The sequence below is a fragment of the Struthio camelus genome, chromosome 4, assembly GCF_040807025.1.
Source record: "Struthio camelus isolate bStrCam1 chromosome 4, bStrCam1.hap1, whole genome shotgun sequence".
Classification (NCBI taxonomy): Eukaryota; Metazoa; Chordata; class Aves; order Struthioniformes; family Struthionidae; genus Struthio; species Struthio camelus.
This window is the reverse complement of record NC_090945.1, coordinates 42,706,958-42,717,582: the sequence shown is the minus strand read 5'-3', so window position 1 is coordinate 42,717,582 and position 10,625 is coordinate 42,706,958.

The following is a 10,625-nucleotide window of genomic DNA, read 5'->3' as shown; positions in this document are numbered from 1 at the left end:
AACGGCAACTTGTGCACGCCCTCCCCGGCCCGGCGCCCAAGCTGCCGGGCACCCCCACCCGCAAAGACCGTGGCTGCAAGTTGCCCCTTCTCAGCCCTCCCCGGGCAGCACCCCCAAACCAACGCCCCAACGCCAAGTGCAAGATGAACAGCGCCAGCTGGGCACAAGGCCACCCATCTGCTGCGAGGCCTCCGGCAGGGACTCCGCTCCCCTGCCTCGGCCTGCCTCGATACAGGCAGGTCGAGGTGCTGTGGGCACAAAAGGGCCCCCCACTCGCCCAAAAGCACGGGCCTCCTGAAAAACGCGCCCTCCTCACAGGGCTCTCGCACTGCCTGGCCTAGGCCCCCAAGGGGGCGGGAAGCCCCGAGGACAGAGAACTGCACCCTCATTCCAGGCAGGGCACCGAGTGCCGCGGGCCTCAGCCAAAGACACCCCTCCTCTGTGACGCTCGCCCTGGGGACAGGGCCGTCGCTCTCACTCTCGCTAGGCAGCCAACGGAGCACCGCGGCCAGAGGCCACGAGAGCAGACACCCCAGCCCCGGCTACGGGGGAGGGCGGGGGGGGCGCCCCACTCAAGGGAACAAAGGCGCTCGAGAGCGCCAGCCACGCTCGGGCAGGACCTCAGCCCTCCTTACAGGTCGCTGCCCGCGCCCAGAACTGCCTTTCCTCCCGGCCTCTTGCTTTCCCTTGGTCCTCTTCCTCCTCGGGGCTTGCTCCTGCAGCTGAGAGCGGAGAGAAAGGGGTGGGGGTGGGAAAAGCGGGAAGGGGCAGATTTAGGACTGTGAGGAACCAAGCCAAAGCCAAAGCCTCTAGCCCGCCGCCCCGCACAGATTAGCCACCCTCCGCTGCTCCGCAAGCGCTCAACGTGGCTGGGGCCTCTGGCCCGCTGGCAGACCTCAGCTCTCCTCGTCCTCTTCCGCGGGACGGGCCTCCTCCTTCCCCCTCCTCCCAAGCACAGCCCCATCCCAGGTTAACAGCCTTCAACCCCACGGTGCCACGTTTCCCCTCGGACACGCACCACGCAGCACTGTCCCAAATTCAACCCGCGCGCCCATCCCTGCCCACCCGCCCCCACCACCCACGCCCTGGGTGCCAAACCGCAGGCGACTGCCACCGCTCCCCCAAACCCCAAAGAGCCCGCTGCAGGGACGACCTTCTCCCAGCCCAAACAAGCCTCCCTGCCAGGGGCACCAACTCACCAGCGCCTGCTGCTGATTCGCCTGCCTCTGGGGCAGGAGGCGGCCGGCCGCCTTGATCGAAGCTTGCGCTGCGCAGGGCCTGCAGGTGCTGAGGCTGGCGCCCTGGGCACGTGGAGCCGGGCATGGCAAGCAGCGGTGCAAGAGGCTTCTCCCCTGCTTACAGGGGGCTCCACCCACTGCCTTCACGGCCTAGTGCCGCGCACCCAGGGCACCAGCCACACCCTGAGTTACAGGGCGGCCCTGGGACCCAGGAGCAACGAAGGCTCCTCCGCTCCCATTCAGGGGCTCTGTAACCTGCCCCCCGCTTACTGGCTGCCCGCCCAAGCAGGCCGCCAGGCGGGCCTAATGCCCCCGAGACCTGCAGCCTGATTCCAGGCAGGCCGGGCGACACCCGGGGAGCCCCAGAGCTCAGCCTTCCCCCGCAGCACCAGGAATGACTCTCAACAGCCAGGCAGCGGAGCAGGACGGCACAAGGCCCCAAGTGCCCGCACCCCAGCCCTGATGCCAGGGAGGGCGCAGCCTGCTCCCGAGGGCTCGGCCCCACGCCTCCAAAAGGCGGGGGCAGGAGACGCCCGCCCGCTTACAGGCCGTGCCTCCCAGCACCTCCAGCCGAGCACGGGGGACGCACGGAGCCCGGCTGACGGGCCGGTCCCCCTCGCTGCTCAGCGCTAGCACCAAGCCCCCCAAAGCGGGGGACTCCGGCCTACACCCCCGTTACGGGCTGGCCATGCTGGCTGTAGCGCTACTTCTCTTCAGGAGCCCGGGCAGAGACCTCAGCCCCACCTCTGGGCAGGTCCCGCCAGCAGAAAGCCATATAAACCCTGGACTGCCCCTTCAAGCAGAGCAGTTCCTCGACCTGCCCCTTCATAAAGGGCGGCGAGGGGTCATTCCTGGTTGCTGGCTAAAGCAGCAGCCTGCAGTAGCACAGGCACCTGAGCCCTGCTTACAGGGAGGTAGGTCCAGCTGCTCCAGGTGACAAAGGGCTCCGCAGCTCGTGACACACACCCTCGTTACAGGCCTGTCACGCTGAATGGGCTCCTTGAAGGACAGACAGCCACGCAGGCAGAGACCCATGCCCTGCTTACAGGGCGGCCACACTGCCCACGTTCCAACGAGGTGGGCTAACTCTGTCCTGAAGTTAGGGGGAGCAAGTCTGAGCGCTCCCCCAGCTCAGGCCAGGAGGTAGGCTCTACCTTTTGGCGTGCGGAAGGTTCGTCTCCAGCTCCTGGGAAGTCCAACTGAAATACGCTGCAGTATTTTTATTAGCCCAAAAGGGGCAACCTAATCCCCACGCAGACCCACAGCCACACGCGCACAGCCACGCCACAGCCACACGCGCACGCACACACAAAAAAAAAAAAAAAAAAAGGAATTCCCAGGGGAGGAAGAGAACCGCGGGCAGCCAACATCGCAGGGCCAAGCCTCTTAGCCAGGCTGCGTGGAGGCCAGAGTTCTCCACCTGCAAGGGGCCTTGGGTTGTTGCCGAGGGGCAACTGCTGGGACAAGTCCTGGTTACAGGCTTGTCACGCTGGCCGCGTGGCCGGCAGGCGGAAAGCCGCGAGGGGAAGGGGGCCCTCCCCTGCTTACAGGGGGGGAAAGGGTTCCAGCGAGCTCAGTTTCCCCCTCAGGTGAGGGGAGAGGGACTCTCCCCTTCCTTACAGGGTCGTCCCTCTCCCCAGGCAGCCGCAGGAGCAGCGTGGCAAAAGGCCAAGTAAGCCCCAAGACCCCAGCCCTGGCTACAGGCAGGTCGCCCTCAGCTCAAAGGAAGAAAGGGGACCAACAGCCCCTTTCCTTTGACGGAGGCTCCCATGGGACCTGAGCCCTGCTTACAGGGAGGTCCCTGTGCCCAGAGCGCCTCTCCTCCTCTGCAGTTTCCTCCTCTTCCTCATCTGCCCTCCTTGCTCTCTCGCGCTCTCGTCGCTCGGGGCTCCAGATCCTTCCTCTTCTTTCTTCCCCGCGAGCTGCCGGCAGATACAAGCGACCAGTTCTGGACGGAGGTGCGCTCACCTCCAACGCCCTTCCCGGGACACGCACGGACTCCTGCGGCAGGGCCGTGGCTGCCTCCCAGCAGACCAGGGCAACGGCAACTTGTGCACGCCCTCCCCGGCCCGGCGCCCAAGCTGCCGGGCACCCCCACCCGCAAAGACCGTGGCTGCAAGTTGCCCCTTCTCAGCCCTCCCCGGGCAGCACCCCCAAACCAACGCCCCAACGCCAAGTGCAAGATGAACAGCGCCAGCTGGGCACAAGGCCACCCATCTGCTGCGAGGCCTCCGGCAGGGACTCCGCTCCCCTGCCTCGGCCTGCCTCGATACAGGCAGGTCGAGGTGCTGTGGGCACAAAAGGGCCCCCCACTCGCCCAAAAGCACGGGCCTCCTGAAAAACGCGCCCTCCTCACAGGGCTCTCGCACTGCCTGGCCTAGGCCCCCAAGGGGGCGGGAAGCCCCGAGGACAGAGAACTGCACCCTCATTCCAGGCAGGGCACCGAGTGCCGCGGGCCTCAGCCAAAGACACCCCTCCTCTGTGACGCTCGCCCTGGGGACAGGGCCGTCGCTCTCACTCTCGCTAGGCAGCCAACGGAGCACCGCGGCCAGAGGCCACGAGAGCAGACACCCCAGCCCCGGCTACGGGGGAGGGCGGGGGGGGCGCCCCACTCAAGGGAACAAAGGCGCTCGAGAGCGCCAGCCACGCTCGGGCAGGACCTCAGCCCTCCTTACAGGTCGCTGCCCGCGCCCAGAACTGCCTTTCCTCCCGGCCTCTTGCTTTCCCTTGGTCCTCTTCCTCCTCGGGGCTTGCTCCTGCAGCTGAGAGCGGAGAGAAAGGGGTGGGGGTGGGAAAAGCGGGAAGGGGCAGATTTAGGACTGTGAGGAACCAAGCCAAAGCCAAAGCCTCTAGCCCGCCGCCCCGCACAGATTAGCCACCCTCCGCTGCTCCGCAAGCGCTCAACGTGGCTGGGGCCTCTGGCCCGCTGGCAGACCTCAGCTCTCCTCGTCCTCTTCCGCGGGACGGGCCTCCTCCTTCCCCCTCCTCCCAAGCACAGCCCCATCCCAGGTTAACAGCCTTCAACCCCACGGTGCCACGTTTCCCCTCGGACACGCACCACGCAGCACTGTCCCAAATTCAACCCGCGCGCCCATCCCTGCCCACCCGCCCCCACCACCCACGCCCTGGGTGCCAAACCGCAGGCGACTGCCACCGCTCCCCCAAACCCCAAAGAGCCCGCTGCAGGGACGACCTTCTCCCAGCCCAAACAAGCCTCCCTGCCAGGGGCACCAACTCACCAGCGCCTGCTGCTGATTCGCCTGCCTCTGGGGCAGGAGGCGGCCGGCCGCCTTGATCGAAGCTTGCGCTGCGCAGGGCCTGCAGGTGCTGAGGCTGGCGCCCTGGGCACGTGGAGCCGGGCATGGCAAGCAGCGGTGCAAGAGGCTTCTCCCCTGCTTATAGGGGGCTCCACCCACTGCCTTCACGGCCTAGTGCCGCGCACCCAGGGCACCAGCCACACCCTGAGTTACAGGGCGGCCCTGGGACCCAGGAGCAACGAAGGCTCCTCCGCTCCCATTCAGGGGCTCTGTAACCTGCCCCCCGCTTACTGGCTGCCCGCCCAAGCAGGCCGCCAGGCGGGCCTAATGCCCCCGAGACCTGCAGCCTGATTCCAGGCAGGCCGGGCGACACCCGGGGAGCCCCAGAGCTCAGCCTTCCCCCGCAGCACCAGGAATGACTCTCAACAGCCAGGCAGCGGAGCAGGACGGCACAAGGCCCCAAGTGCCCGCACCCCAGCCCTGATGCCAGGGAGGGCGCAGCCTGCTCCCGAGGGCTCGGCCCCACGCCTCCAAAAGGCGGGGGCAGGAGACGCCCGCCCGCTTACAGGCCGTGCCTCCCAGCACCTCCAGCCGAGCACGGGGGACGCACGGAGCCCGGCTGACGGGCCGGTCCCCCTCACTGCTCAGCGCTAGCACCAAGCCCCCCAAAGCGGGGGACTCCGGCCTACACCCCCGTTACGGGCTGGCCATGCTGGCTGTAGCGCTACTTCTCTTCAGGAGCCCGGGCAGAGACCTCAGCCCCACCTCTGGGCAGGTCCCGCCAGCAGAAAGCCATATAAACCCTGGACTGCCCCTTCAAGCAGAGCAGTTCCTCGACCTGCCCCTTCATAAAGGGCGGCGAGGGGTCATTCCTGGTTGCTGGCTAAAGCAGCAGCCTGCAGTAGCACAGGCACCTGAGCCCTGCTTACAGGGAGGTAGGTCCAGCTGCTCCAGGTGACAAAGGGCTCCGCAGCTCGTGACACACACCCTCGTTACAGGCCTGTCACGCTGAATGGGCTCCTTGAAGGACAGACAGCCACGCAGGCAGAGACCCATGCCCTGCTTACAGGGCGGCCACACTGCCCACGTTCCAACGAGGTGGGCTAACTCTGTCCTGAAGTTAGGGGGAGCAAGTCTGAGCGCTCCCCCAGCTCAGGCCAGGAGGTAGGCTCTACCTTTTGGCGTGCGGAAGGTTCGTCTCCAGCTCCTGGGAAGTCCAACTGAAATACGCTGCAGTATTTTTATTAGCCCAAAAGGGGCAACCTAATCCCCACGCAGACCCACAGCCACACGCGCACAGCCACGCCACAGCCACACGCGCACGCACACACAAAAAAAAAAAAAAAAAAAGGAATTCCCAGGGGAGGAAGAGAACCGCGGGCAGCCAACGTCGCAGGGCCAAGCCTCTTAGCCAGGCTGCGTGGAGGCCAGAGTTCTCCACCTGCAAGGGGCCTTGGGTTGTTGCCGAGGGGCAACTGCTGGGACAAGTCCTGGTTACAGGCTTGTCACGCTGGCCGCGTGGCCGGCAGGCGGAAAGCCGCGAGGGGAAGGGGGCCCTCCCCTGCTTACAGGGGGGGAAAGGGTTCCAGCGAGCTCAGTTTCCCCCTCAGGTGAGGGGAGAGGGACTCTCCCCTTCCTTACAGGGTCGTCCCTCTCCCCAGGCAGCCGCAGGAGCAGCGTGGCAAAAGGCCAAGTAAGCCCCAAGACCCCAGCCCTGGCTACAGGCAGGTCGCCCTCAGCTCAAAGGAAGAAAGGGGACCAACAGCCCCTTTCCTTTGACGGAGGCTCCCATGGGACCTGAGCCCTGCTTACAGGGAGGTCCCTGTGCCCAGAGCGCCTCTCCTCCTCTGCAGTTTCCTCCTCTTCCTCATCTGCCCTCCTTGCTCTCTCGCGCTCTCGTCGCTCGGGGCTCCAGATCCTTCCTCTTCTTTCTTCCCCGCGAGCTGCCGGCAGATACAAGCGACCAGTTCTGGACGGAGGTGCGCTCACCTCCAACGCCCTTCCCGGGACACGCACGGACTCCTGCGGCAGGGCCGTGGCTGCCTCCCAGCAGACCAGGGCAACGGCAACTTGTGCACGCCCTCCCCGGCCCGGCGCCCAAGCTGCCGGGCACCCCCACCCGCAAAGACCGTGGCTGCAAGTTGCCCCTTCTCAGCCCTCCCCGGGCAGCACCCCCAAACCAACGCCCCAACGCCAAGTGCAAGATGAACAGCGCCAGCTGGGCACAAGGCCACCCATCTGCTGCGAGGCCTCCGGCAGGGACTCCGCTCCCCTGCCTCGGCCTGCCTCGATACAGGCAGGTCGAGGTGCTGTGGGCACAAAAGGGCCCCCCACTCGCCCAAAAGCACGGGCCTCCTGAAAAACGCGCCCTCCTCACAGGGCTCTCGCACTGCCTGGCCTAGGCCCCCAAGGGGGCGGGAAGCCCCGAGGACAGAGAACTGCACCCTCATTCCAGGCAGGGCACCGAGTGCCGCGGGCCTCAGCCAAAGACACCCCTCCTCTGTGACGCTCGCCCTGGGGACAGGGCCGTCGCTCTCACTCTCGCTAGGCAGCCAACGGAGCACCGCGGCCAGAGGCCACGAGAGCAGACACCCCAGCCCCGGCTACGGGGGAGGGCGGGGGGGGCGCCCCACTCAAGGGAACAAAGGCGCTCGAGAGCGCCAGCCACGCTCGGGCAGGACCTCAGCCCTCCTTACAGGTCGCTGCCCGCGCCCAGAACTGCCTTTCCTCCCGGCCTCTTGCTTTCCCTTGGTCCTCTTCCTCCTCGGGGCTTGCTCCTGCAGCTGAGAGCGGAGAGAAAGGGGTGGGGGTGGGAAAAGCGGGAAGGGGCAGATTTAGGACTGTGAGGAACCAAGCCAAAGCCAAAGCCTCTAGCCCGCCGCCCCGCACAGATTAGCCACCCTCCGCTGCTCCGCAAGCGCTCAACGTGGCTGGGGCCTCTGGCCCGCTGGCAGACCTCAGCTCTCCTCGTCCTCTTCCGCGGGACGGGCCTCCTCCTTCCCCCTCCTCCCAAGCACAGCCCCATCCCAGGTTAACAGCCTTCAACCCCACGGTGCCACGTTTCCCCTCGGACACGCACCACGCAGCACTGTCCCAAATTCAACCCGCGCGCCCATCCCTGCCCACCCGCCCCCACCACCCACGCCCTGGGTGCCAAACCGCAGGCGACTGCCACCGCTCCCCCAAACCCCAAAGAGCCCGCTGCAGGGACGACCTTCTCCCAGCCCAAACAAGCCTCCCTGCCAGGGGCACCAACTCACCAGCGCCTGCTGCTGATTCGCCTGCCTCTGGGGCAGGAGGCGGCCGGCCGCCTTGATCGAAGCTTGCGCTGCGCAGGGCCTGCAGGTGCTGAGGCTGGCGCCCTGGGCACATGGAGCCGGGCATGGCAAGCAGCGGTGCAAGAGGCTTCTCCCCTGCTTACAGGGGGCTCCACCCACTGCCTTCACGGCCTAGTGCCGCGCACCCAGGGCACCAGCCACACCCTGAGTTACAGGGCGGCCCTGGGACCCAGGAGCAACGAAGGCTCCTCCGCTCCCATTCAGGGGCTCTGTAACCTGCCCCCCGCTTACTGGCTGCCCGCCCAAGCAGGCCGCCAGGCGGGCCTAATGCCCCCGAGACCTGCAGCCTGATTCCAGGCAGGCCGGGCGACACCCGGGGAGCCCCAGAGCTCAGCCTTCCCCCGCAGCACCAGGAATGACTCTCAACAGCCAGGCAGCGGAGCAGGACGGCACAAGGCCCCAAGTGCCCGCACCCCAGCCCTGATGCCAGGGAGGGCGCAGCCTGCTCCCGAGGGCTCGGCCCCACGCCTCCAAAAGGCGGGGGCAGGAGACGCCCGCCCGCTTACAGGCCGTGCCTCCCAGCACCTCCAGCCGAGCACGGGGGACGCACGGAGCCCGGCTGACGGGCCGGTCCCCCTCGCTGCTCAGCGCTAGCACCAAGCCCCCCAAAGCGGGGGACTCCGGCCTACACCCCCGTTACGGGCTGGCCATGCTGGCTGTAGCGCTACTTCTCTTCAGGAGCCCGGGCAGAGACCTCAGCCCCACCTCTGGGCAGGTCCCGCCAGCAGAAAGCCATATAAACCCTGGACTGCCCCTTCAAGCAGAGCAGTTCCTCGACCTGCCCCTTCATAAAGGGCGGCGAGGGGTCATTCCTGGTTGCTGGCTAAAGCAGCAGCCTGCAGTAGCACAGGCACCTGAGCCCTGCTTACAGGGAGGTAGGTCCAGCTGCTCCAGGTGACAAAGGGCTCCGCAGCTCGTGACACACACCCTCGTTACAGGCCTGTCACGCTGAATGGGCTCCTTGAAGGACAGACAGCCACGCAGGCAGAGACCCATGCCCTGCTTACAGGGCGGCCACACTGCCCACGTTCCAACGAGGTGGGCTAACTCTGTCCTGAAGTTAGGGGGAGCAAGTCTGAGCGCTCCCCCAGCTCAGGCCAGGAGGTAGGCTCTACCTTTTGGCGTGCGGAAGGTTCGTCTCCAGCTCCTGGGAAGTCCAACTGAAATACGCTGCAGTATTTTTATTAGCCCAAAAGGGGCAACCTAATCCCCACGCAGACCCACAGCCACACGCGCACAGCCACGCCACAGCCACACGCGCACGCACACACACACAAAAAAAAAAAAAGGAATTCCCAGGGGAGGAAGAGAACCGCGGGCAGCCAACGTCGCAGGGCCAAGCCTCTTAGCCAGGCTGCGTGGAGGCCAGAGTTCTCCACCTGCAAGGGGCCTTGGGTTGTTGCCGAGGGGCAACTGCTGGGACAAGTCCTGGTTACAGGCTTGTCACGCTGGCCGCGTGGCCGGCAGGCGGAAAGCCGCGAGGGGAAGGGGGCCCTCCCCTGCTTACAGGGGGGGAAAGGGTTCCAGCGAGCTCAGTTTCCCCCTCAGGTGAGGGGAGAGGGACTCTCCCCTTCCTTACAGGGTCGTCCCTCTCCCCAGGCAGCCGCAGGAGCAGCGTGGCAAAAGGCCAAGTAAGCCCCAAGACCCCAGCCCTGGCTACAGGCAGGTCGCCCTCAGCTCAAAGGAAGAAAGGGGACCAACAGCCCCTTTCCTTTGACGGAGGCTCCCATGGGACCTGAGCCCTGCTTACAGGGAGGTCCCTGTGCCCAGAGCGCCTCTCCTCCTCTGCAGTTTCCTCCTCTTCCTCATCTGCCCTCCTTGCTCTCTCGCGCTCTCGTCGCTCGGGGCTCCAGATCCTTCCTCTTCTTTCTTCCCCGCGAGCTGCCGGCAGATACAAGCGACCAGTTCTGGACGGAGGTGCGCTCACCTCCAACGCCCTTCCCGGGACACGCACGGACTCCTGCGGCAGGGCCGTGGCTGCCTCCCAGCAGACCAGGGCAACGGCAACTTGTGCACGCCCTCCCCGGCCCGGCGCCCAAGCTGCCGGGCACCCCCACCCGCAAAGACCGTGGCTGCAAGTTGCCCCTTCTCAGCCCTCCCCGGGCAGCACCCCCAAACCAACGCCCCAACGCCAAGTGCAAGATGAACAGCGCCAGCTGGGCACAAGGCCACCCATCTGCTGCGAGGCCTCCGGCAGGGACTCCGCTCCCCTGCCTCGGCCTGCCTCGATACAGGCAGGTCGAGGTGCTGTGGGCACAAAAGGGCCCCCCACTCGCCCAAAAGCACGGGCCTCCTGAAAAACGCGCCCTCCTCACAGGGCTCTCGCACTGCCTGGCCTAGGCCCCCAAGGGGGCGGGAAGCCCCGAGGACAGAGAACTGCACCCTCATTCCAGGCAGGGCACCGAGTGCCGCGGGCCTCAGCCAAAGACACCCCTCCTCTGTGACGCTCGCCCTGGGGACAGGGCCGTCGCTCTCACTCTCGCTAGGCAGCCAACGGAGCACCGCGGCCAGAGGCCACGAGAGCAGACACCCCAGCCCCGGCTACGGGGGAGGGCGGGGGGGGCGCCCCACTCAAGGGAACAAAGGCGCTCGAGAGCGCCAGCCACGCTCGGGCAGGACCTCAGCCCTCCTTACAGGTCGCTGCCCGCGCCCAGAACTGCCTTTCCTCCCGGCCTCTTGCTTTCCCTTGGTCCTCTTCCTCCTCGGGGCTTGCTCCTGCAGCTGAGAGCGGAGAGAAAGGGGTGGGGGTGGGAAAAGCGGGAAGGGGCAGATTTAGGACTGTGAGGAACCAA